Raw genomic sequence first — 27,469 nt, 5'->3', positions numbered from 1 at the left:
GGCTTGCTAGCCCTGCCGATGCCTGTGTAAATGCCTGTCTGATGCTGGGTGATGTGTGGTGTGGGGTGGATTGGTCTACTCAGGACTCACTCTTGCCCCCGCCATGGACAGATTGAGCCAACTGCTATTGTTGGATGTGGGCAGGGGATGGGGTCAGCCTCCTGAGCTCCGCTGGTACCATTGCTGTGAGTAGGCTGGCCTGCCACTGCCACTGCCACTGGGTGTGGGTGTCCCTGCTAAATTCCTTCTGGGCTTACCTTTTTGTGTTTAAAAATGAAGGAGAAAAATAAAAACCCAGGGAACTTACCACAGTATTTTTCTTTAAGTCCTGAGGTCCCTAACCAGTCTGTCTTCTTCTATCCAGCATTTATAGTCCATTTATCATTGTTTGTTGAATTATTTCTGGGGTGTTTAGCAGTAGTTAGAGGGGAAGAGAAGAGAAAATTGAGTCTATGCTATCTTGTCCCAGAACCAGAAGCCAGTTATTTAAAAACTCAAAATTACTGCTCAGAAAAGGAGTCTTTTCTGGTGATAGATATACAGTATTCATTTTATAATATTCTTTATATATTCCTGTGGGCTTAGAATATCAAAAATAGCTGAATGTAAGGCTATTCCAGGTGTCAGCTAATCTCCCATTGACATTACACTTTGTATTGTGGTTTACTCTCTATTATACTTATTTTCATCAACAAAATACTTGTTTGGTCAAGACACATTAGCTAGGAATTATTTTAATCAATGCTAAATTTGGATGGCCATCTGACAGAATAGACTGAAAATGAGGCAAAGAAATTTAATGCAAATTTAGTTATTATGCATGAGAGCATGGCCTCACAATTGCAAGTGTTACTTGTTGATGTAAAGAAGCCTTTTAAGGATTGCTTTACGAAGCAATGAAGTAAGTGGTTACCTTTGGGGATAGTAAATATAAACCTATAGGATGATTAAAAGAAAAATTGTCCTAATTCAAGGATGGGAACTTTCATTCAAGTAGCTTTAAAAAATTTCCTTTTTGTCCTTGATGTTCTGAAATTTCAATATAATATGTTTAAATTTACATTTGTTTTTATTCATGCTGTTTAGAATTTGGTTTAACTTTTAATATGAATGCTTTCTATCTTTCTCTAATTACTGTAATTCTGGAAAATTCTGTTCCCTTGTTTTGAACTCCAATTAGATGTATATTGGAGCTTCCTCTCAGTATCTCTCTCAACTGCTCTTTCATTGTATCCTTTTATCTCTTTGTACTGTGTTTTATAAATTATGCAAGACTATCTTCCAATTCACTAATTTTCTCTTTAAATCCAACTTAGAACCAACCTCATTTATTGATTCATTTTCCTAATTATATATTTTTTATTTCTAAGATTGCTAAATGGTTCTTTTTCATGTCCACTGAGCCATTTTTCATTTTAGCTACTTTACCTAGTTACATTTCATAATATCTTGTTCTCTCTCTAATATTATTCTTTCCTTTATCTCTTTGGGGATTGGAGCTATACCAACATTCTAATATTAAAGTCATTTTTATATTACTATGTTAGTTTCATTTTATCTGGAGTAAATTCACTTCCTATTATTGATTTTGTCAACTGTCTTTCCTAATGTTCTTTTTCTTCATGTATTTGGAATTTTTGTTTTCAGGCTTACCTTGAATGGGAGTTGATGCTATTTTTTTCTTATTCTGTTTATGCAGTCACTTGTCCTTGTCTAGAAGTTTTGGAGTTGCCTCTACCTGACCCACTAGACTCCTATGACTTATATCGGTTGCTTAAAGCTCCCATTTATGATGACATTGAGATATCATCAGTTCAGTCACAGAGCCATGAGTAGCTTCAACCAGATCTGAGCTATTAGGCACTCTTACTCCCAGTTTAACCCATAGTCACTGAGCCCCACCCTTCTCACCTCAACTTGAACCTGATTCTGGTCTATTGCCAACCAGGCCCATAGCTTTTGTTCAGTTACTGCTTTGAGTTTCTGTTTTATTTCTGTTTCCCAGAGATGTTTTTATTATTGATATTTTAGAACATAGTTGGGTTTCTTTAATTTTACCTTATAATATGTGACCTATCATCCTTACTGATTTTTTGGGAAAAGAAATAGGTATCATCTTGACTTTATTTTATTTCCTTACCTTTATTTTCCCTTGACCTGATTTCTACATCTGCTTAGATTAACTTATTATATCAAATTTATACAAACTACCTCTAATCTTTCCTGGCTTGATGAAGAGTATAAATAAATAAACAAATAAATACAGAGAGATACATAAATAGTACACTTACATTCCACCTACAGACTATTGTAGTTGTTAAGCCATCAAATCTCCCTTACTTCAGCTTTATGTGTTCACCTGCCAGAACCAGATCTTCCAGAAGTTTAGTCCTGGGGTTTGGTGCTGGCTCTGGAACCCCTAACTATCCTTTCATCCCCAAGATAAGAACACATCCATTGTGGCTTTTGATCTTATCATTTTGACTATATGAAACTTGAAAAAATATTCATTCACCAAACACTTGTTGGGTGGTTTATTATGTGTCATGTACAATGGTAGGCACTGTACTTATGTAGATGAATGAGTTAGATCCCTACCTTTGATGAATCCCACATCTAGTCAGGGAGAGAGGCAACTTAAGAAGCAATGTCACATGGTATCTTAAGTGTTATGACATAGCCATGGTGTTTTCTAAGTATTGAGGGTGGGTACCTAAAAATCAGAGAGGGCAACCTTAGGTAAAAGCTCTCCAAGATGAACCTTACAGGCCAGGTAGAAGTTTTCCAGGTGAATAAAGAGGTGGAAGTACATGCTTGTCAAAGAGAAAAACTGTACAAAGAGGAACAGGAACTGCTGTGTCTGTTAGTAACTGAAGAGGAGGCACAAGGAAATCTAAGGGGAGGGGTGAGAGGTGAGATTAGAGAGGTGCACAGGTATCACATCATGAAGGGCCTGGTACACTCTGTTCTTGAGTGTGAATTCTTTCCTGAAAGTGATAGGGAGTAATTTAGACATTTTAAGCAGAGGACTTAGCATGATTAGATTTGTTTTTTAGTCACTCCAGATTGCAGGAACTTGGGGCCAGATACAGGAAATGATGAGGATATGGATTCTGGCAGTCATTAGAGGAGTTGGAGAGGGCAAGACATGTGGGAGAGATGCTTAGGAGGCAGACATGAGTGAGCTTGGTGATGGTGAGGCTGAGGAGTGTGAGGAAGGCAGGAGTCAAGGACAACTCACAAGTTTGTGACTTTTGTAATTGGGTAGATAAGATGTTGTCACTGGAAATAAGAAGGGGCAGATTTGTGGGGAGGGTATGGGAGTGATAATAAATAGGGGTTGGGACATGTTAAATTCTAGAAGCTTTGTGGGTCTTACGGATGAAAATGTGCAGTGGTAGGTGGACGTGAAAATCTTGAATTCACAAGAGAGCTGTGAAAGGCAGGTGGAGAAGGCTATTGATAACATTGGCTCTTTGAATGTATGCAAGCTGTTCGAATCACCTCAGTAATAGGGGCAAATGCACAAAATTTGTCTGTTTTCCATGTATCATCCTTCTCACAAAGAAAGGCTGAAGATTTCCACCGTCACTGATAAAAGAACATGATAGGACCTATCATTGATCCAAGGAAGAGAAGACTTGGGACAGTCTTCCTATCTCTTGGAATGCAGTGGGATTCCATTATTACCCAGTCCCTATTTACTGTTTGTATTAGACCCCTTGTCATTGAAACTACCACATGTAGCAAAATGCCTGCTATCAACCCAGTTAACTTATAACACAGGAATCTGACCTATTCCCTAAGACTTTTCTACTGCATGGAAAAAGCACAGAGAATGGTAACCAGTGTGTTTTAGGTCAAGTAAACAACAAAAAAGAAATATACTTTAGTTAAAGAAAGAGCTTTAGGTTAAAGACAGAGGAACTTTCCATGAGGATCTTGGCTAAGTGCAGAAATGGTTTACCCAAAGTGTCAGGGAATTTCCTCCCTCAAATGCATCTAAGAATAGAACAAACATTCATTTTATTAGGAAAAAAAATTAAGATAGATTACTAAAAGCACCAGCATTGTTTAGCGGCCCTTCTACTGCCCTCAGGATGAAATACAAAATCTTAGTATGGCTTACACAGCTCATCATGATCTCTTCCCTGCTACTCTAACCTAATTCTCTCCTCCTAATTCCCTCCAGATCCAAACCTATTGCATGTTCACTGTCTCCAAAGGTCCATGTTCTATCCCCTTGGATCTTCTCTCTATTTGGAACCCTCTTCCTCCTGCCTTATACCTCTGTTGACTCTGATTCATCCTTCATGTCTCACCATAGATACTACTTCCTTCAGGAAATCGTTACTGATCTTCTAAATTATAGTCGTCTCTCCTGTGTGCTCATATTTATTAATTAAATCATTCAGTATATTTTTAAGGGCTTACTTTTGTGTCAGGCACTGTGCTAAATTCTGAAAAAAAAAACCAAAACCTGGCCCAATGGAGTCTGTTGAGGAAGAGAGACAGTAAAAAGTCAACCAATGGTATTAATTAGTACACAAGGTAAGCTGCTATACTAAAAATATCCACCAATAATGTGGCATGAAGAACACAGACGTTTATTTCTCTTTCAGCAGTCAGGGGTAAGTGCTCCAGGTCAATGGGCAGCTCATCTTCAAGCAGTTGTGCAAGAACCCAGACCAAGAGTGGCCCTGCCATCTTCAGTGCATGGCTTCCAAAGTCACTGCAGTCCAGTGCTGTCCAATACAATATTCTATAATGATGAAAATGTTCTATCTGAATCTGTGTGGTCCAGCATAGTAACCACTAACCACAAGTGACTATTGAACACTTGAATTGCGACTAGTACAACCAAGGAACTGAATTTTAACATTTAACTAATTAAAATGTACATTTAAATATCCCCATGTGGCTGGCTAGTGGGTACCATATTGGACAGTGTAGCCTTGTCACTCCAGCCAGTGGGGTGGGAGAAAAAGTGGAATTCCAGGGCCTGAGATCGTCTCTTAAGCAAGTGAGGCCAACTTTATACCCACAGCTTCGGCTCACTTTTCTTTGGACCAACTGTGTTTCCTTGCATCTAAGTTGGCATCAGTTGTATGACAGATCATGATTTTATTGTATGTGCCACTAAGAAAGAAAAAAATGCTGCCAATTAAGCTCTTACAATGCTTTTTAAAAAATCACATGGACTTTTATTTTTTTGCACATTGAAAGAGCCTTTTAGGTATACTAAGTATACATGAAAAGGAAAATATAAATAAAATAAATTCCGAAAATTTGAGTCTAACTCTTCTGAAATGCTTTTCAACTCAGAATTGCTGATGTCAGTGGTTTTCCACAGAAGATCTTTCTCTATGCCCCCTAAAACATCCATTATGTAGAATTTCTTAAAAGAGTACTCTACTATTATATCCAGGATTTTCTTCCAAGATGCAGAAACCCGTTTGGCAAGTTTTGATTCTGGTGCTTTGCCATTCGATCAAATTAATAGTATTATTTTCCCCTCAATTTAAACAAATGTTGCTAGAAGCTGAGAAGTTTTGACATGGATATTCAGTCTTACAATGGTCCTGCTTGACACATGAGTTGGTCATATCAGCCTCTCACAGCTTTGACATTTCTTTTTTCCGTTCTGAAGGGTTTGGCAATTTCTCCTGCTTTCAATTGCCTTGTTCAACATGAGATAGGCAATCCTTTTGCTTGTATCTCAGAAGCAAAATGTTAATTCAGCTTCATCTACTTGTAGATGTCTTCCTTTCTTAGGTCTTGTAAACACTTGGTTGTTACTTTGCAAGAAAATATGAAATCACTGCCATTCCTCCAATGATGAATGTTTGCTTCACTGATGTCAAATTTGTGCCCCATTGCTCTGTTTACACGCCTTTCTGTGTACATGATACCTTTTCATTTCAATGCTAAATCATAGTATAATCTTTCTGAAGACATTTTAAACAACAATTCAATTTAGCATGTGTAGCATCAGTGATGCACAGATCTCAATTGAAGTGATGACAGTATGAATAGCCACGACCATCGTTGCATATATGAGGGCAATGACAACCATTTCATGAGTGGCATCTAGCCTACAGCAGTGGTGACATGCCATTGACTGGGTGGCAGGAATCAGTGCCAGGACAAACCAAAGCCAAAGCCAAGCCAGTTACAGGTGAGCTAAGAGGATTCTGGCCTGTGGGGAAATAGAAGAAAAACCCATGTATGGGCAGAGAGAGGCAAAAATGAGAGCCCGCTTGGGACTTCCCTGGTGGCTCAGTGGTTAAGAATCCACCTGCCAATGCAGGGGACATGGGTTCGAGCCCTGGTCCGGGAAGACCCACATGCCGTGGAGCAACTAAGCCCGTGCGCCACAACTACTGAAGCCCGCGTGCCTAGAGCCCGTGCTCTGCAACAAGAGCAGCCACTGCAGTGAGAAGCCCGCGCACCACAGCAAAGAGTAGCCCCTGCTCGCCGCAACTAGAGAAAGCCGATGTGCAGCAACGAAGACCCGACACAGCCAAAAATAAAAATTAATTAATTAATTAAAAAAATGAGAGCCCACGATAACCTTGAAAGGGAGGAAGGAGGGAGGGAAGGAGGGTTGTTTTCTGAAGACTCCTTAGCTTGAGGCCAATGGTATACACATGTATGCATCTGTTATATGCATGCACATGCATATACATACATACACATTTGTGTTTTAATCTACCAATTCTTACTTGACCTAGCTCAAGTGGGTTTCTGTACTTGCAAAAAACAAAGACTAGAGCACGAGCCTTTTAAGATCTGTTTTGATTCAAGGGCTGACCTTCCAGAAAAAGTCCAAAGAAGCTGATCTGACCACAAAAGGAACTGCATTGGTTGGGTCAGTGTGAGGGATTCTGACTAAAGAAGAAACATGAGTTTCACGCAGCTTAATATGAGCTGACACTCAAGCACGTACCCTCTATAGGATTTCACCCATGACTAACAAGCCTTTTAATCATGGCAAGAAGACACGGAGATTTTGCAGACATGCTTTTGCAGTACCCACATTTAGTGTTCCTGACCCTGTTTTCTTGCCAGACTCTGAGAAGCACCTGCTTCTTTTCAAGCAGTTGTCAGATCAATATTTAATCAATTGCCTTTTGATATTTGGTAGCGCTGAATAAATGGGATGCCAATATTTCTGCTCAGAGCCTTTCCTCTGGTGTACCTCATTCTGTTTCTGTGAAAGCCTTCAGGAACCTCTGAGCACTAAGTGGCACGTCCTCTGAGTTCTGTGATATCCCCCTCTCAGCTGCAGAGGGGCTCAGTGGCACAAGGAGATGCAGGATGCTGGTGTCAGTGCCACTCTTATTAAAGCAGCGTCCTAACTGAGTCATGAAAGCGGGAGTGCAGAGCTTCATTCGGGACACTGGGGGGGCTTTGCCAGGTGAGGGCTATTTAATAGACTAGCCACATTAAAGACAGGCAATGATGGAGTGAAAGGAGCCTAATGAGCAGAAGTGAGGCTACCGTATCTAAAGAGAAAAAATAATGAGCTGCGAAATATCCCCCAAGGCGAGATTGCCAGCCTTCTGCAAGGAGGTCTCAGCCTATAGGTAAAAGAGGCTCATGTGGTCCCTTATCCTTGCATGGTAAACAGAAGTTCTGTGGGCAATTAGGGGCTGAGCTGAATGTGGGATTTGAGGAACGAGAATTATGTTGCTGACTCTTTGGAGATTTCCACACCCAAGACCCCAGCTTTAATTCCCAAAAGCAACAGGGACATACTCGAGCTGTGAATAGAAATTAGGAACATCACATCATCAAAAACAACCCGCTCAGTGCCTGTGCAGCAGACGGACATCTGGATGTTAGTTTTAGAAATCTCAGGGATTGGCACCTCAGGATCTTTCTAAACCTGTCCTCAGGGGCCATGCCATGGGGCTGCCTTGAGGGCGAAACCACCTTCTAATGAGACCCTCTTGGTCTTTCAGTAATGACTCTTCCTAGAATGGGATCCAAGCTGGGCATGCCCTACCCATGATTTTATTTCTTTTACAGTTTGTATGGGAATGCCGGGCTAGATTTGGGTACATCTGGGTGGGAAAATATTATTAAACACAAAGTGTGACTACATTACTAACGTGAAGGAAATAAAAGAAACAGAAGGTTTGGTTCCTACCCTTAAGAAATATATAAACCTTTGTCTTTAGACAATGGATCATTTACAGAGCAACTTTTCAAGTTCACACAGTGGGAAAGAGGATGATACCTGTGCTTCCAGCTGAGGAAGGGGACAGGACAACGAAATATATATATATATATATATATATATATATACACATAATGAAACTGTAAAAATAATACAGCTTTATGATAATAAATCCTAATTACTTATGAATATTTTCTTCAGTATTTTCTAAATAGGTGCTCACAGCAACCCTATGAGATAGGCAGGGTTAGTATTGTCCTGCCATCTTACATGTGGGAAACTGAAGCTCAGTGGGATTGAGTCAGGAGTTCTTAATCTTTCAGCTACTGGAATGCAAGGACGAGTAGAGTTTACATGCATGATGCACTCCCACAGTCATATCCAAATTTAGAAGAAATTCACATTTCTAGGGTAAATAAATAGTACTCTAAACTTTTTTGGAGGGGGGAAGTGAGGCAGGGATAGACATTATATTCATAACAATTTTATAAATATGTGAATAACGAGATCATTTAAAAATATCAAAATTTTATCAGAAAAAGAATCCATAAAGATGACCAATTAGGGCTAAGATTACTATATTATTTTGAATCAGTCAAGCAATCCACAGAACCATTCATGAGCCAATGATGACAGTGCATGTTCCATTAAAATTGTTATTTAACAAATTACCCCAAAACTCAGTGGCTTGATACAATAGCAATTAGCTTTCACTGTTTTTAGGGGTGATTCATGTGATTGCAATCAGGTAGTGATTAAGGCTGGGACAGCTGATGTTTCTTTCTCTTCATATTATCTCCAGATTTCTCCATGTGGTCTTGCCCGGTGGGCTAGTTTGGGCTTCCTTACAGCATGGCTGCTCCAGCCTGAATGTTCCAGCGAGCAAGGCAGAAGCTGCATGACCTTTACTGACCTAGACACATTCTATTGGTCACAAACAAATCACAGGTCCCACCTAGTTTCAAGGGGTGGGGACAGAGATCCCCACTTCTGTCTGAGAGAAGTGTTCAGGTCACATTGTTGTATGTGAGAGAGAGTCATTATTATATGTATGTGAGAGAGTCATTATTATAGCCATCTTCCAAAAAGAAAATCTGCCAGAGTATGTCTTGAACTAAGGATTATGATTAATTTAATTTTGTTCCCCCGAGGTCCACACAGAGAAAAAATGTGGCCAATCAAATTTTCTGTAATGGAACTTATTTTTGAAAACAATGAGGCTTGAATTTTTCCAAACTTTCATTCCATACATAAATGTAATAAAGTAGTAAACATGTAAATTGAAGGAAAAATAGAAAAAATCTTATTTTATTGTTAATATCACGAAAGATAGAATTTATAGAGAATTAACATCTTATTATAAACATGAAGAGCATTTCACAACTTCACTTGTGTTATCGCTTTGTCTTGTATTTTATTGGGAAGTTAACTACTGTCTCATAGACAGAAATGTCCCTAAGATCCTTTGCATTCATGTGCAATATAGAAGCCCCCACACCACTTTTTCTTCTCTTGTCTTTCCTTGCAGTTTGTTATTTAAAATGTATTATTGTGTGAAATAGAAAGGGAATGGAAGCAATTGTAGAATCACAACTCGTGGGCACTGTAAAAATCCATAATCATTATTGTAAATACTGATAGAGCAGTAACTGTCTGGTTTGGCTGGGGCATGGTTTAACAGTTTCACAAACTTTTCCACCTCAGAACCCATAGCAGCCAAGGAGAAAGGATATATATCCCTGAGTCCTTGGATACATATCCAAGTAGCCTCAAGGCTATGGGTGATCTTGAAAATTCATGCACATTTTACATTCTTTTCAAGAAGGCATCAGTACTTTTGTTTTAATATATATTTAAAAAGGATGTTCTAGATACCATCATTTAGCGCTGAATGGCAATGTCTATGACTTCGAGCACCTCTGCACAACCCCTCATAGCAGTTTGAGAGGCAATGGATGGGTCATGCTTAGTTTCCATAATGCCGGCTATAATTTCCCTAATACTTTCTCTCTTCGAGAAAACACATCAGAATGCAGGAAAATTAGAATGATGTAATTATTGGCATTACTTTAAATTCACTCTAATTTATGTATTTTAAATTGCTTTCAAACTTCAGCACTTGGCTCTTATTGTTAACTAATTGCTTGAGGCACACCTCCCAGTGATTATGACACCCTAGAATGTTCTAGGCACCTCTGCTAAGAATTGCTGGGATTAGTGACTAACCTAAGGTCATGTGGTTAATTAATAACAGTGCTGGTATTCAGACCCTATCTTTGAACTCCTTATCTTGTGTTTTCTCTCCTACACTTGAAAGCCATAAAAACTCCTAACAAAAATCCACATTGCTAAAGAAGGCTGGGGGCCCAAGTTAGGCCTAAAAGAACATTTGGAAAAGAAAGTAAATTTAGTAACTTATGCTGTATTGTTTACACATTCAATTACTTATTTACTCCTGAGAGGATTAGAGAAGAAACATATGGTACCGAAGAGTCTCTGTTTTTAAGCCAAGCCAGACTTCACTCTCTCTGCCTGCCCCAAGTTCCGCAGCAGAGCTGCTCCATGCTGGCCCCGCACCCCATGCCTAAGGGGCTAGGCAGGTGCTGGTGATGCTGGAACTCCACTGAGCCTTGATATGGTGAAGCAGAAATGCCACGTCATAGGTCTTGCGAAGTGAGGAGTGTTATAATCAGTGGGGGTGAGGGTCCCATGGCAAGGTTACTTGGGCCACACAGTGCTGTAGAGGTGAGTTATGGGGGGCAGTCACATCCACAGGGTGGCAGGATCCCACCACTGCTTGCCATCATGTTGTACCCAGATACCACCATTTGCCTCAGAGGCATAGCTCTTGTTATTGAATGGGCTTTCGTTTTAGGGAATTCCCTCTCAGGGGCTCTGTTGCCCTCCATGAGATCATGCTTCTACCAGAGACCCTCTAGATAAATATCATGTATATCCATGTGTCCAAACCCCAAGATTTTTTTTTTTTTTTACCCAGCAAACTTCTTAGCTTCTATTAAAACAGTGGATGTATATATAGTGGTGAAGAGGGAGGATGTCACCTGATTTCATTCACCATAAGCATCCCAGTCCCAGCTTTGTATCGTCTAATAGAGCTTGTCACACTGGCTTTAGGAAAATCTTTGGTGAAAGGTCTGAGAGAGAGAAGGAGACTGGTGCTAGGACAGAATTGCTAAACTAGCTCATTGCATGCACTTGAATCCACCAAAAAATATTGAACAAAAAAATCAGAATATAATATAACCATTATATTCATATATATATATATATATATATATTCTGATATATATATATATATATATATCAGAATATAATCATTGTTATTGTTGTTTGCTTACTTGTGTTTTCTTTTCTTTTCTTTTAAATCTTTTTAGGCCAACAAAGAGACTTGAGATGTTAGAAAAATCCTGGAAGCCAGCAGACCTGGATTTCAATCCTCATTCTCCTTAACTGATCTGGCTATTCACTTCCCCTTCCTGAGCCTTGGTCCCTCGTGTTTCCTGGAGGGTTAAACTAGACAGTCTCCCAGAGACTTTCCAGCACTAACATGCTATGCTTCCATGAACTTGTGAATTCTGCCAAGTGATCGTAATTGTGAGGTGCCGGCACCATTACTCCCAACAAAGTCTCCTGTGAACGCTACAGGAGTGGAGTTGGCAAACTGCCCAACAGACTCACATGGAAAGCGCACTGGGCTCGAGTCTCTAACGGAGGGCCCCTTCAGCATCCTGGAACTTAGACCCATTGGTTGCATGCCCCTTCATAAGTCTTAATGGATAAAAACAGAAAGAAATTACTGGGCTTCTGCTACCTCAAATAAGTCTGAAGCCAAGACAATGCAGGCAATCCAGAAACTCAAGTCCCTGAAAGTGTGAGTAAAATACTGGTTGTTCTGAACCCTCTGCAGAATTAATAGGCTGAGTCAAATGCCTTTGTGGCACAGGTTTTATTGAAACTGTCAACGGGGCGAGAGAGTAATGCAATGAGTTGCTGAGGAGAAGACCTGAATGAGGCAAGTAGCCACTCACCTTGCACCTGGGTCCCAAGTCCCCAGAGGCTTCTGGCTCAGGTAAGGGTCAGCAGGTGGAGGGGAAGGGGAAAGGGCTCACTTTGGTGTTGAGTGATCCAGCTCTGGGTTTAAACGGCTTCAGGAACACTTTTTGCTGGCAAGCCAGGGATCAGCTCTTTCTTCAGGAAGTCCCAGGTCTTACATCAGTAAAGGGTTTGCCAATCTTGCTCAAGAAAAGATCCCAGTTCCCTCACTAGCACCAAAACCATCTGGGTCTTCCAGGTCCTATATTTAAAAGGCTTATTATATTTAAAAGCCTTTTCTCCATTCTTCTCCTTGATCACTTCTCATTCATCCACCAAAACCCAGCTCAATGTCATATCCCCCTGGAATTCCCCAACTCCAGATAGAAAGAGGATTCCAAGAGATGAGATAGTCTCTTCTCCCAGAGCACTGAAATCTCACCGTAACCCATCCCTCTGTTACAGGGCAGGTCACCTTATATCGTAATCATTTGCTCTTATTTTTGTATCAGTTAAGATATTTTGATTGCAAGTGTCCAAAAAAACAAAACAAAACAAACAACTGGCTGAAACCAAAATGAGAATTTATTGGTTTGTGCCACTGGAAAATTCACCTTCAGTTGCAGCTTAATTCAGCTGCCAATACAGTTGCTCCAAGATCTATTTGGGTGAGCTCTATTCTCAGGTTTCCTGTGCTCTCTGGCTTTTATATGTTGCTCCTCAGGAGCTATCAAGCTTAAATAATCTCAGAACTCCTGCCAAGAACAGAAAGAGACTCCTTTTCCCTGAAGCTAGAGGAAAAATTTGAGACATGAGTCTTCTTGATCCTGATTGGCCTGGCATGTATCATGTACCCATCTCTAACAAATCACAGTGGTCTGGAGGATTGAAGTCTCTGATTAGCTTAAAAGAGGTCACATGTCCGATTCATATTGTCCAGAAGTGGAGGTGAGTTTCTTGAACCTTGTAGGCTGAGAGCAGCAGCAGAGGGGTAGTTTTTACTATATATGAAGGATCTACTGAGGCTGGGTTGCAAAAATAACAAGTGTCCATCCTGTGCTGTGAGCTCTTCAGGGCATAGTGCTGTCTGGCATACAGTAAGCACTTAATAAATGCTGAATGGGTTCATGAATGAGGAAGAGAATGAACACAGCCTGGCCCTACCTCCTTTTCTCTGCTCCACTCTCATCCATTGCCCACCCATGGCCAGTGGAAGACATCAGCCTTTTGGGGACTGGGGATTACACAGTTGATATCTTCCTGCACTCTTCCCCCTTCTACAATTCTAGCCAATATAATTTTGACCGGTCATGATTCAAGTGCTTTTGTTCAGAAGCTACAGAAAGAAATTATTTCATGCTAATATTCTTGAAGGATTTTCTACAATATGACTAGATTATTGCTAATCTAATAAGACACCATATAATGGTGATGTTAATAATATTATATGATTTTTCCAGCAATCACATTGCTCACTGAATGAAGGTTTTGAAAATTTTCTTTCTGAAAAGTTTTGGATGACCAAGATATAGATATAGTTCATTGTGTTGCTCTGTAGCCTTCTATACATTCATAAAAATAAGCAAATTTTTAAAAAGCTATCACTTTTGTGGTACAGAATTATGAGTATTTTATTTCTTTATTTATTTTCCTCTGTATTTGTACTTTCTCTACAATGAGCATTCATCAAAATGTACTTTGGATACTTTTTTTTTTTGAGAGGGGGAACTTTACAGGAGATTCCACTTTTCTTAACTATCACTTTGGGGCAGATTCCTTTCAGACTGAGGAGGTGTATTGGATTCAGGGGTTCCACCCCAGACCCAGGCCTATCCCTAACATATGCAAAAATCAGGGCACAAGTCCAAATGGAGGCCTGCATAGCATTTGTATACTAGTTACAAGGTATAATTAAGTTTATAAATTGTTAAATAAAATAGGTCTGTCTTCCTACCTTGACAAATATACCTTCATAACGGTCTGGAGGTTCAGCTTTGAGTTTAGAATCCTTGGACTCCTCCAAGTTGTGTGCTGGAACATGGTGGCATGGGAGGGTGGGCCTCTGGCCCTTGTGCCACTGTTCTTCTCTTCCTATCCCTGGCTCCAGCCCACATTGCAAGAGGTCCTACGAGCCTCCATGTCCAAATTCCATCACCCCACTTTGGAAACAGCCACTCCATGGACACTTCTTGGGGCTACGGGTGCACATCAGCTATGTGGTACACCCTCGGGGGAAGCCCTAGGGAAGAAGCCTGTGCTGGCCCTAGGCACATTTTCTTGCCCTTCTGAACTCTTTACCCCACGAGGAAGGGTATGGCCAGTGGAAGGCCAGAGTGGGAATCTTCTAAAGCACAGGGCCCAGGGCAGGGGATCTCTTATTTGGGGCCAGGAGAGAAACTGCCCATGATTGAGGATGCTGGGTCACAGATAAGATGCAGTGGCCCCCTCTATGAAGTAGAAGATGGCAGAGCAGAGTGATGTGTACTCACTCCCTCTTGTGGGAGCACCAGAATCAACAACTAACTGCTGAACAGTTGTCGACAAGAAGACACTAGAACTCACCAAAGGTGATACCCCACATCCAAAGACAAAGGAGAAGCTGCAGTGAGATGGTAGGAGGGGCGCAATCACAATAAAATCAAACCCCATAACTGCTGGGTGGGTGACTCACAAACTGGAGAACAATTATACCACAGAAGTCCACCCACTGGAGTGAAGGTTCTGAGCCCCATGTCAGGCTTCCAAACTGGGGGTCCGGCAACAGGAAGAGGAATTCCCAGAGAATCAGACTTCGAAGGCTAGCGGGATTTGATTGCAGGACTTCAACAGGACTGGGGGAAACAGAGACTCCACTCTTGGAGGGCACACACAAAGTGGTGTGTGCATCAGGACCCAGGGGAAGGAGCAGTGATCCCATGGGAGACTGGGCCAGACCTACTTGCTAGTGTTGGAGGGTCTCCTGCAGAGGCGGGGGGAGGCTGTGGCTCACCACAGGGACAAGGACACTGGCAGCAGAAGTTGTGGGAAGTACTCCTTGGTGTGAGCCCTCCTGGAGTCTGCCATTAGCCCCACCAAAGGGCCTGTAGGTGCCAGTGTTGGGTTGCCTCAGGCCAAACAACCAACAGGGAGGGAGCTCAGCACCACCCATCAGCAGACAAGCAGATTAAAGTTTTACTGAGCTCCGCCCACCAAAGCAACACCCAGCTACCCACCAGCAGTCCCTCCCATCAGGAAGCTTGCACAAGCCTCTTAGATAGCCTCATCCACCAGAGGGCAGACAGCAGAAGCAAGAAGAACTACAGTCCTGCAGCCTGTGGAACAAAAACCACATTCACAGAAAGACAGACAAGATGAAAAGGCAGAGGACTATGTACCAGATGAAGGAACAAGATAAAACCCCAGAAAAACAACTAAATGAAGTGGAGATAGGCAACCTTCCAGAGAAAGAATTCAGAATAATGATAGTGAAGATGATCCAGGACCTCGGAAAAAGAATGGAGGCAAAGATCGAGAAGATGCAAGAAATGTTGAACAAAGACCTACAAGAATTAAAGAACAAACAAACAGAGATGAACAACACAATAACTGAAATGAAAAATACACTAGAAGGAATCAATAGCACAATAACTGAGGCAGAAGAACGGATAAGTGACCTGGAACACAGAACGGTGGAATTCACTGCCACAGAACAGAATAAAGAAAAAAGAATGAAAAGAAATGAAGACAGCCTAAGAGACCTCTGGGACAACATTAAATGCACCAACATTCACATTATAGGGGTCCCAGAAGGAGAATAGTGAGAGAAAGGACCTGAGAAAATATTTGAAGAGATTATAGTCAAAAACTTCCCTAACATGGGAAAGAAAATAGCCACCAAAGTCCGGGAAGTACAGAGAGTCCCAGGCAGGATAAACCCAAGGAGTACCGTGCCGAGAAACATAGTAATCAAATTGATAAAAATTAAAAACAAAGAAAAATTATTGAAAGTAACAAGGGAAAAATGACAAATAACATAAAAGGGATTTCCCATAAGGTTAACAGCTGATTTCTCAGCAGAAACTCTACAAGCCAGAAGGGAGTAGCACGATATATTTAAAGTGATGAAAGGGAAGTACCTACAACCAAGATTACTCTACCCGGCAAGGATCTCATTCAGATTCGACAGAGAAATCAAAAGCTTTACAGACAAGCAAAAGCTAAGAGAATTCAGCACCACCAAACCAGCTCTACAACAAATGCTAAAGGAACTTCTCTAAGTGGGAAACACAAGAGAAGAAAAGGACCTACAAAGAAAAACTTCCAAAAATTAAGAAAATAGTAATAGGAACATATATATCGATAATTACCTTAAATGTGAATGGATTAAATGCTCCAACCAAAAGACACAGGCTCTCTGAGTGGATACAAAAACAAGACCCATATATATGCTGTCTACAGGAGACCCACTTCAGATCTAGGGACACATACAGACTGAAAGTGAGGGGATGGAAAAAGATATTCCATGCAAATGGAAATCAAAATAAAGCTGGAGTAGCAGTACTCATATCAGATAAAATAGACTTTAAAATAAAGAATGTTACAAGAGACAAGGAAGGACACTACATAATGATCAAGGGATCAATCCAAGAAGAAGATATAAAAATTATAAATATATATGCACCCAACATAGGAGCACCTCAATACATAAGGCAACTGCTAACAGCTATAAAAGAGGAAATCGACAGTAACACAATAATAGTGGGGGACTTTAACACCTCACTTAGACCTATGGACAGATCGTCCAGACAGAAAATTAATAAGGAAACACAAGCTTTAAATGACACAATAGACCAGATAGATTTAGTTGATATTTATAGGACATTCCATCCAAAAACAGCAGATTACACTTTCCTCTCAAGTGCACATGGAACATTCTCCAGGATAGACCACATCTTGGGTCACAAATCAAGCCTCGGTAAACTTAAGAAAATTGAAATCATATCAAGCATCTTTTCCGACCACAACGCTATGAGATTAGAAATAAATTACAAGGAAAAAAACATAAAAAACACAAACACATGGAGGCCAAACAATACGTTACTAAATAACCAAGAGATCACTGAAGAAATCAAAGAGGAAATCAAAAAATACCTAGAGACAAATGACAACGAAAACACGATGCAAAACCTGTAGGATGCAGTAAAAGCAGTTCTAAGAGGGAAGTTTATAGCAATACAATCCTACCTCAAGAAACAAGAAAAGTCTCAAACAATCTAACCTTACACCTAAAGAAACTAGAGAAAGAAGAACAAACAAAACCCAAAGGTAGTAGAAGGAAGGATATCATAAAGATCAGAGCAAAAATAAATGAAATAGAGACTTAAAAAAAATAGAAAAGATCAATAAAACTAAAAGCTGATTCTTTGAGAAGATAAACAAAATTGATAAAACTTTAGCCAGACTAATCAAGAAAAAGAGGGAGAGGACTCAAATCAGTAAAGTTAGAAATGAAAAAGGAGAGGGTACAATGGACACTGCAGAAATACAAAGCATCGTAAGAGACTACTACAAGCAACTCTATTACAATAAAATGGGCAACCTGGAAGAAATGAACAAATTCTAAGAAAGGTATAATCTTCCAAGACTGACCCAGGAAGAAATAGAAAACATGAACAGACCATTCACAAGTAATGAAATTGAAACTGTGATTAAAAATCTTCCAACAAACAAAAGTCCAGGACCCGATAGCTTCACAGGTGAATTCTATCAAACATTTAGAGAAGAGCTAACACCCATCCTTCTCAAACTCTTCCAAAATATTGCAGAGGCAGGAACACTCCCAAACACTTTTTACAAGGCCACCATCACTCTGATACCAAAACCAGACAGAGATACTACAAAAAAAGAAAATTACAGACCAATATCACTGATGAATATAGATGAAAAACTCCTCAACAGAATACTAGCAAACAGAATCCAACAACACATTAAAAGGATCATACAACATGATCAACTGGGATTTATCCCATGGAGGCAAAGATTCTTCAATATATGCACATCAATCAATGTGATAACCATATTACCAAATTGAAGGGGAAAAACCATATGATCATCTCAATAGATGCAGAGAAAGCTTTTGACAAAGTTCAACACCCATTTATGATGAAAATTCTCCAGAAAGTGGGCATAGAGGGAAACTGCTTCAACATAATAAAGGCCATATATGACAAACCCACAGCAAACATCATTCTCAATGGTGAAAAACTGAAAGCATTTCCACTAAGATCAGGAACAAGACAAGGTTGCCCACTCTCACTGCTCTTATTCAACATAGTTTTGGAAGTTTTAGACACAGCAATCAGAGAAGAAAAGGAAATAAAAGGAATAAAAATCGGAAAAGAAGTAAAGCTGTCACTGTTTACAGATGACATGATACTATACATAGAGAATCCTAAAGACTGCCAGAAAACCACTAGAGCTAATCAATGAATTTGGTAAAGTAGCAGGATACAAAATTAATGCACAGAAATCTCTTGCATTCCTATACACTAACAATGAAAGATCAAAAAGAGAAATTAGGGAAACAATCCTATTCACCATTGCAACAGAAAGTAAAATACCTAGGAATAAACCTACCTAAGGAGGTAAAAGACCTGTACTCAGAAAACTATAAGACACTGATGAAAGAAATCAAAGATGACACAAACAGATGGAGAGATATACCGTGTTCTTGTATTGGAAGAATCAATATTGTGAAAATGACTATACTACCCAAAGCAATCTACAGATTCAATGCAATCCCTATCAAATTACCAATGGCATTTTTTACAGAACTAGAACAAAAAATCTTAAAATTTGTATGGAGACACAGAAGACCCCGAATAGCCAAAGCAGTCCTGAGCGAAAAAAACGGAGCTGGAGGAATCAGACTCCTTGATTTCAGACCATACTACATGGCTACAGTCATCAAGACAATATGGTACTGGCACAAAAACAGAAATATAGATCAATGGAACAGGATAGAAAGCCCAGAGATAAACCCACGCACCTATGGTCAACTAACCTATGACAAAGGAGGCAAGGAAATACAATGGAGAAGAGACAGTCTCTTCAATAAGTGGTGGCGGGAAAACTGGACAGCTACATGTAAAAGAATGAAATTAGAACACTCCCTAACACCATACACAAAAATAAACTCAAAATGGATTAAAGACCTAAATGTAAGGCCAGACACTATAAAACTCTTAGAGGAAAGCATAGGTAGAACACTCTTTGACATAAATCATAGCAAGTTCTTTTTTTGACCCGTGTCCTAGAGAAATGGAAATAAAACCAAAAATAAACAAATGGGACCTAATGAAGCTTAAAAGCTTTTGCAAAGCAAAGGAAACCATAAACAAGACGAAAAGACAACCCTCAGAATGGGAGAAAATATTTGCAAATGAAGCAACTGACAAAGGATTAATCTCCAAAATTTACAAGCAGCTCATGCAGCTCAATATCAAAAAAACAAACAACCCAATCCAAAAATGGGCAGGAGACCTAAAGAGACATTTCTCCAAAGAAGATATACAGATTGCCAACAAACACGTGAAAGGATGCTCAACATCACTAATCATTAGAGAAATGCAAAGCAAAACTACAACGAGGTATCATCTCACAGTGCTCAGAATGGCCATCAGCAAAAAATCTACAAACAATAAATGCTGGAGAGGGTGTGGAGAAAAGGGAACCCTCTTGCACTGTTGGTGGGAATGTAAATTGATACAACCACGATGGAGAACAGTATGCAGCTTCCTTAAAAAACTAAAAGTAAAATTACCATATGATCCAGCAATCCCACTACTGGGCATATACCCAGAGAAAACCATAATTCAGAAAGACATATGCACCCCAATGTTCACTGCAGCGCTATTTACAATAACCAGGTCATGGCAGTAACCTAAATGCCCATCGACAGTCGAATGGATAAAAAAGATGTGGTACATATATACAATGGAATATTACTCAGCCATAAAAAGGAACGAAATTGGGTCATTTGTAGAGACGTGGATGGACCTAGAGACTGTCAGACAGACTGAAGTAAGTCAGAAAGAGAAAAACAAGTATTGTATATTAACGCATGTATGTGGAATCCAGAAAAATGGTACAGATGAACCGGTTTGCAGGGCAGAAATAGAGACACAGATGTAGAGAACAAACATATGGACACTAAGGGGGGAAAGCATTGGTGGTGGTGATGGTGGTGGTGTGTTGAATTGGGAGATTGGGATTGACATGTATACACTAATATGTATAAAATAGATAACTAATAAGAATGTGCTGTATAAAAATAAATAAATAAAATTTAAAAAAGATGCAGTGGCCCCTGTTATTATGACTGCTGCTCCAGGGATACCCCCATTTACCCCCACACACACACTCACATACACACACACTCACATACACCATGATCTGGGTCTTCAAATTGATCTCTATAGTAAAAAGGAACCTGTCCTCAGATGGGGCCATCATTGAATTTGGAAGCTGTTGTCAGGAAGCCACATAGATCTGGGTGTTCTCTGGTTCTGGGCCCCTAGGTCTTTAAGGGCCCTACTGAGGGGCCAGCCCAAATGACCAAGACAAACATTAACTGAGCCTTTAAAATTGTTTTAACAGATGTTGTCGCTACCCTACCTGTATTCCTTCAACACTTATTGCAGTCCTTGCCAGCAAAGTCATTTTGCAAGCACCCAAAACTCTCCACCTGATGGAATCACTTCGCTGAAGCATGGGCAGGCCAGAAGTGCTAAGGGGCTAATGCCTTCAGGAATGGTGCTCAGCCAATGATGGGTGGAGTTGGAGGGTGAGTACCTAGCTTCCTCATTCCTCTAGTGGGCTCATTGTGAGGCATGAATTCTATACCCTCTCTCAGAGGTGTCCAGCAGGACTGAGTCTCAGTTGTCTACAGTGGTAGCCTGACCATTAACACACTCTTTGTCCGTTTCCTTCCCTTCCCTGTCACATTTCTCCACTCCTCTACCAGTATTTCCTGGGATATTTTCCTTGGATATTTCCCTAATGAACTCCTTGCACCCAAATCCTTTACTTTTTGTTTTTGTTTTTGTTTTTTGCGGTACGCGGGCTTCTCACTGTCGTGGCCTCTGCCGCTGCGGAGCACAGGCTCCGGACGCGCAGGCTCAGCGGCCATGGCTCACGGGCCCAGCCGCTCCGCGGCATGTGGGATCTTCCCGGACCGGGGCACGAACCCGTGTCCCCTGCACCAGCAGGCGGACTGTCAACCACTGCGCCACCAGGGAAGCCCCCAAATCCTTTTCTTGGGGTCTGCTTCTGGGTTCAACAACCTGAGACAGTTGTCTATTTCTGGTCCCGCTGATTTCGGTTGCTTATGGCATGTCAGGCTCTGTTCTCCGCATTTGACTGTTATCATCTCAGTTTTGCAGATGAGGAAACCAAGGCTCAGTGCAATCAGATAACCTCCCTGAACTCTCACAACTAGAAAGCAGCAGAGACAGGATGTGAACAACATGGTCAGACTCTAGAACCGAAACAATTGATCGTTGAGCTCTAATTGCATTATATGTGGCCAAAAGGCCCAGGCTTAGCTTGGGATTAGAGCCAAATAGAAGAGGAGTACAGGGTTTTAGGAATCAGGTTTGAAACCCCCATCTACCATTTTCTACTTGTCTGACCCTCCATACTCTTCCTTGTACATTGACAATAATAATAGCAACTACCTTCCAGAGTTGCTGGGGGAAATTAAATGACATGATACATTCACTGTGCTTTGCACCATGCCAGGCACGTGGGACGTGTCCTGCTCCTGTGTTAGTCGGCTTCCCCATTCCCTCCTCTACTCCATCAGGCCCCTTCCCTGGCCTGTCAGGAGGATGGGTAACGGCGGAGGAGAACGCAGCCTCAAAAGCCTGTTGTTGCCAGCAAGGATCTGGCTAATTTATTTCAAAAGGTTTTGCTTCTATGAAGTTTAATAGAGTTGATGAGTATTAAAGGAATCATTTAATCTTCATTTGAATGTGAGCAGTAAGTGTGTTTTGGAGATTATATTCATTCCCCAGTGACTCCGAGTGCTTTACCATTCCAAAGCTGATTTTCATCCATCAGAGCAAAGGGTTTTCACGTCTGTGGATGTGTCTGAATGAAAAGCAGGAGCTCCAGACAGAGGGTGCTGCTTAGCCTCGTCTCAAGCAAGATGGCAGAGTTGCCTTCTGGGTGTAGGGACACATGTGACCCCTGCCTGACCCATCTATTCCTGTCCGAAGCTGCTTCCCAACATGTCCAAGGCTTCGAGGCTCTCTAAGCACAGGACGTAAAGACTGGTCCTCCTCACCGTGGCAGCCTGCTGTCTCTTCCACTTTACTGCACCTAATGGAAGGGTCAGACACATCCGCTAAAGGTGAAGAGGCTAAGATCCATCTGGGGAGGCATTTCACCAAATGAATTTTAACAGCTTGGAATCAGGTTAAATTTGTGTTTAAACTTGTGTAGAAGGAAAGAAAGGGAGCCTTGCTTGTTATCAAATGTGTAATAGGACATTTCTCCATCCTGTAAGCCCTTGGGATGTGCATGTTACTTCAAGAGTAGGAGGAGTTTGTGCTCCCTGCCAGGAGCCATTCAGTCTTTAGCTAAGCCCAGTAGCGTCTGAGGAAGGGCTTGGGGGTTAGGGTTTCTCCTCTGGGCTAGCAAAACATCCCCGAATCAGGGCAGAACACTGATGGGGTAGTTATATAATACGTAGGCGATGAGTGCAGTGGTGGGGTGTAAGGGGCAGTTGATCAAGGGGAAACATGGCCAAGGGTTTCCAAGGATGTCTAGTCGGCCTCATGCCTTCCCGCTTCCCACACTGGGTCTCTCATCCTCCCAGGCACCCCCTGAACTGTGCCTCAGACACACCTGAGCCTTGTTTTTTCAAAAGGGAACACATAATTGGAGAGGTTAAAAAACTGACCAAATTCCATTCCCAACTGGGATTCGAACCCAAACCTTTCTCTGACCAAACCTGTGTACTTTCTCAGACATCATGCCACCTGTTGCCCAGGAGTAGGCAGACCTGAATTCAAGGTTAGCTTCAGCACTCATGTGGGCTTGCCCAAGTCACTTACTCTGACGTTCCATCTGTAAAATGGGAATGATAGTGCTGACTTATATACACGATAAGATTGTCACGAGGAGCAAATACATGTGAAAGTGCTTGAATGAAAGGCAGTTAAATGCTCTTCAAATATAACGCGTTGTCATTTATTGAGGACGGTGATAAGGAGGACGACAATAATGGTAATCACTGGATCACCAGAGACACCCAAAAGGAGAATACTTTACCTTGGGGCACGCAAGAGCATGCGGCTGTTTGTGGAGAAGCCATGGGATATGGTTTTTGGAAGGCTGCTGCTGATCAAGTAGAAAGATGGAGCTAGATGCCAGGGAATCAAAGGCAGCGCAGGGCAGGAGGAAATGCATCCGTGTTCAAGTATTCTGGTGGTGAACTCAGACCAAGAAGCAAGAAATAGGGCAAGAGCTGAGGGGTCAGCTGGGTCAGAGGCCAGCAAGGCAGCAAAGGAGGGGGCAGGGGAGCAGCCGGATGGGGTGCAGGCCCTGAGCAGTGGTGAGATCTGACTGTCTCTGTTAGCTGTCAGTTTCAGGTCATATTTTTGAACAGCAAGTGAGCAGCCTTATGCCAAAACCATCTGGGCCTGTTCTGGGACAAGCCCCCAGCTGCAAAAGTACATGGAGGTGGAGTCTTACAATATTTATGGACTTCAGATGCGTGCTCTCTCGAGCTCCGGGGGGGCGAAAGCACACTCCAGATGCATAAAGGCTGAGTATCCGTGTGTGAAACACCACAGGAGGCTCTGACTAAGACAGTTGTTCCCAGCTGAGCCTGGGTGGCTGCAGATGGAGACGAGGAGTCCAGAGCCTCAGGCCAAGCACACTTCGGGGCAGGCAGGCTCTGGGGTGACTCCTCATGTTGCTTTTGGCTGAAGTACCACAGGGGGACCCTGACTCAAGGGCTTTCTTGCACGTGGCCACGTTAGCGTTCTCCTGTGGAAGCATGCGTATAGCCGTCTGTTGGCTCTCCCCTGTTAAAAGCTGAACTCCTCAGGGTGACAGAAATAGGTTACACTTGTTTCCAAAGGTGCTAGACCTCAATCCAGTGCTTCATCGGTGTTTATTAAACAAAAGATGGCTTGTTCTCGGCGGCTGGAGTGGCTGCAGTGCCTTTGTCCCTGGACCTTGGTCTCCAGCCCTTTTGCAGAGAATTTTACAAAGGAGTGACTGTAAGAAAATATAAAAGAGCACAGTCTGCTGAAGGTGAAGGGGTAAAGAACAGGAACTTTCGTCTTTTGGGGGCCAGGAGGAACCACCTGGGGTTTCTCAGGTGTGAGTTTAATCTGCCCATGACTCGGATAAGGTGTCTGTTCTCCAGATACATTATCTGTCACCTTTCCACACCAACCCTTCAACAGCTGAGAGAGTAGCAGGGACCCTGCAGAGGCTGTGAAGGCAACGTCAGGAGAGCAGAAATCAGGCATTTGGTGATTTAAGACAAGTTTGGCTTCTGGTAGGTAAAACGGAGATGAAAGTAGGGCACTGGGGCGACTGGTTCACCGCGAGAGAGGTTCCTTCTTACCTCAGGAAAGGGGAGAACAGTCCAGGTGATGCTTCTCAGTGAGGACTGAGGCATGGGAGGGTCCTGGCAAGTGTGAGAACAGCCTTTTCCCATGAACTTGAGGTATTTGGACCTCTCAATAGCAGGCCTCGTCTAAAATGAGGAGTGGAGGACCCAAAGCAACAAGGGGTACTTTGAAGTCTCGACCCTGAGACTATTTTCCTGTCACCACAGAACCAAACAATGCTGACCTCAGGGCGCCCTCAAGAGTCATGGAGCTCAATGTCTGTATCTGACCAACTTGGAGAGTGGGGAGCAGAGACCCCAGTTCTCAGCTTCTGTATTCCAGGCCATCTTTCCACTGCTCCCTTGTGTCTGCTCTACTTGGCAGGGTGCTTTTGAGGCTAAACATAGCAAACTAAACAGCCGCCATGATTTTGATGTGTAATGACCTTACTAGCTGTGATTTCAATGTGCAACAACCTTATTCGTTGAATTTGTCCAGTGGCGGTAACTTTGAAAAACTCTTTTTTTTTTTTAAGGATGTTTGCAGATGTAATTATTATTTTATTTATTTATTTTTGGCTGTGTTGGGTCTTCGTTTCTGTGCGAGGGCTTTCTCTAACTGTGGCAAGCGGGGGCCACTCTTCATCGCAGTGCGTGGGCCTCTCACTATCGCGGCCTCTCTTGTTGTGGAGCACAGGCTCCAGACGCGCATGCTCAGTAGTTGTGGCTCACGGGCCTAGTTGCTCCGCGGCATGTGGGGTCCTCCCAGACCAGGGCTTGAACCCTTGTCCCCTGCATTGGCAGGCGGACTCTCAACCACTGCGCCACCAGGGAAGCCCTGAGAAACTCTTGACGATGTTCCACTGCTCAAGTCCACAGATCTGTGCACGTTTCTCCCTCCCAGGGTCTATTGCTCAGCTCCAGAGTATGGAGTATGGAGCATCCTTCTAGTGAATACCTTTCTGCCAGAGTTGATTTCTAGTGCTTCTAAGTGAAGAAACCTAACTGATATTCCCATTCATTCATTCATCCAGTAATCCTTTATTTAGCACCACCATCTGTCAGGAACAGATGTCATTACAGGTAAAGCATGGCACCTGCCTTCAAGGACCTTAGAATCTAATGGGAAAGAGAAACAAGTAAGAAGAGAGGCTGTACGTGTGTACCAGGGAAGCACAGGAGGTGCAAGCAGCTGAGACTTGATGGAGTCAGGGAAGGCTTCCAGAGGAGTGGAGGCTTGAGTTAAGTTCTGATGGGCGGGCAGAGGTGGCCCAAGCAGAGAAAAGGGGGAAAGATGTATCCCCTTTAGGCAGGAAAGCATTGTGCAAAGGCCTGAAGGTGTGTGGCAGCAGGGCACATCGGAGGCGCTGCTGGCAGCTTAGCTGGGACCTAGACAGACATGCAAATGCTGCAGGAGGGGCCGCGAGAGAGGTTGGCAGGCAGGCAGCGGACCAGGATATCTACTGGTGATTAGCCAAAGAGACTGAACGTTGGCCCGGAGGAGTCACTGAAAAAAAAAAAAACAGTTTGAACCAGAGAATGCTTTGGTCATGCTCGTGTGTGAGAAGGGTCACCCCAGCCTCAACTGCAGGCTGATTTAGGAGAGGCCTTGGTGGAAGAAGGGAGACCAGTCATTCAGGGGGCAAGGATGGGAGTCTGAACCAAGCTGCTTGTCATGGGAATTGGAGTGCTAAGGTTCAGACCAAGGAGAGAGCCATTTGGAAAGCAGACTATTTAGAATATACTCATCTAGATAGGCAGAGAATATAAAGAAAAAGCCAGAAGATGGAGTCACGCTGGGCTCTTTCTTCTCTCTCACCTCCTATAGCTAATCTAATCGTGTCTTTCTTCTGGTGAAACTCTTTCTGTGACTTGCCTTAGCTTTTGGGAAAAAGGTCAAATTCTTAGGTTAATCAAATAAAGATTTTTCTAATCTGGTCCCTGATAACCTTTATGTTAGCAGGAGGGGGGACAGAGTTTGCTTGCTTGATTCCCCATATTGTGCTTAAATGTATAAACCTACAGAAAAGCTGAAAGGATAGGACATGAATACCTCTATATGCTTCCTCTAGATGCGCCAGTTGTTAACATTTTGCTGCATCTGCTTTATCTCTCCCTCTATCTGTCTCTCGTATTCAATGTACGCACATTCACACACCGAAACATTTTTTAACTGGACCATTTGTAAGTTGCAGGCATCACGATATCTCACATCTAGGTACATCAGGGAGTATCTCCTAAGAGTAAGGACATTCTCCTCCAAAACTGCAATACTCAATAAATTTAACATCAATCCGATAATATTATCTAATATACAATCCACTTTTACATTTCCCCAGCTGTCTCCAAATATGTGCTTAATAGCTTTTAATAACATCTAGAACTCAAGGATCTTGAATTGCATGTGGTAATCATGTCCCTTTAGTCTCCTTTAATTTATAACAGTGTCCTCTGCCTTTTTTCTGTTTTTTCATGACGTGACCTTTTCTGAGAGTCCAGGCCAGTTGCCTTGTTGAATGAGTTGCAATCTGAGTGTGGCTGATTGTTTCCTCATGATCAGATTCATTATGTATTTTGGGCACGAATTCTACATGGGTGATCTTATATCTTTCCTGCTGTGT

Source organism: Delphinapterus leucas, chromosome X (assembly GCF_059928025.1).
Source record: "Delphinapterus leucas isolate spDelLeu-1000000601 "Yukka" chromosome X, BTC_Dleu_Yukka2, whole genome shotgun sequence".
Lineage (NCBI taxonomy): Eukaryota > Metazoa > Chordata > Mammalia > Artiodactyla > Monodontidae > Delphinapterus > Delphinapterus leucas.
Note: the sequence above shows the minus strand (reverse complement) of the source record.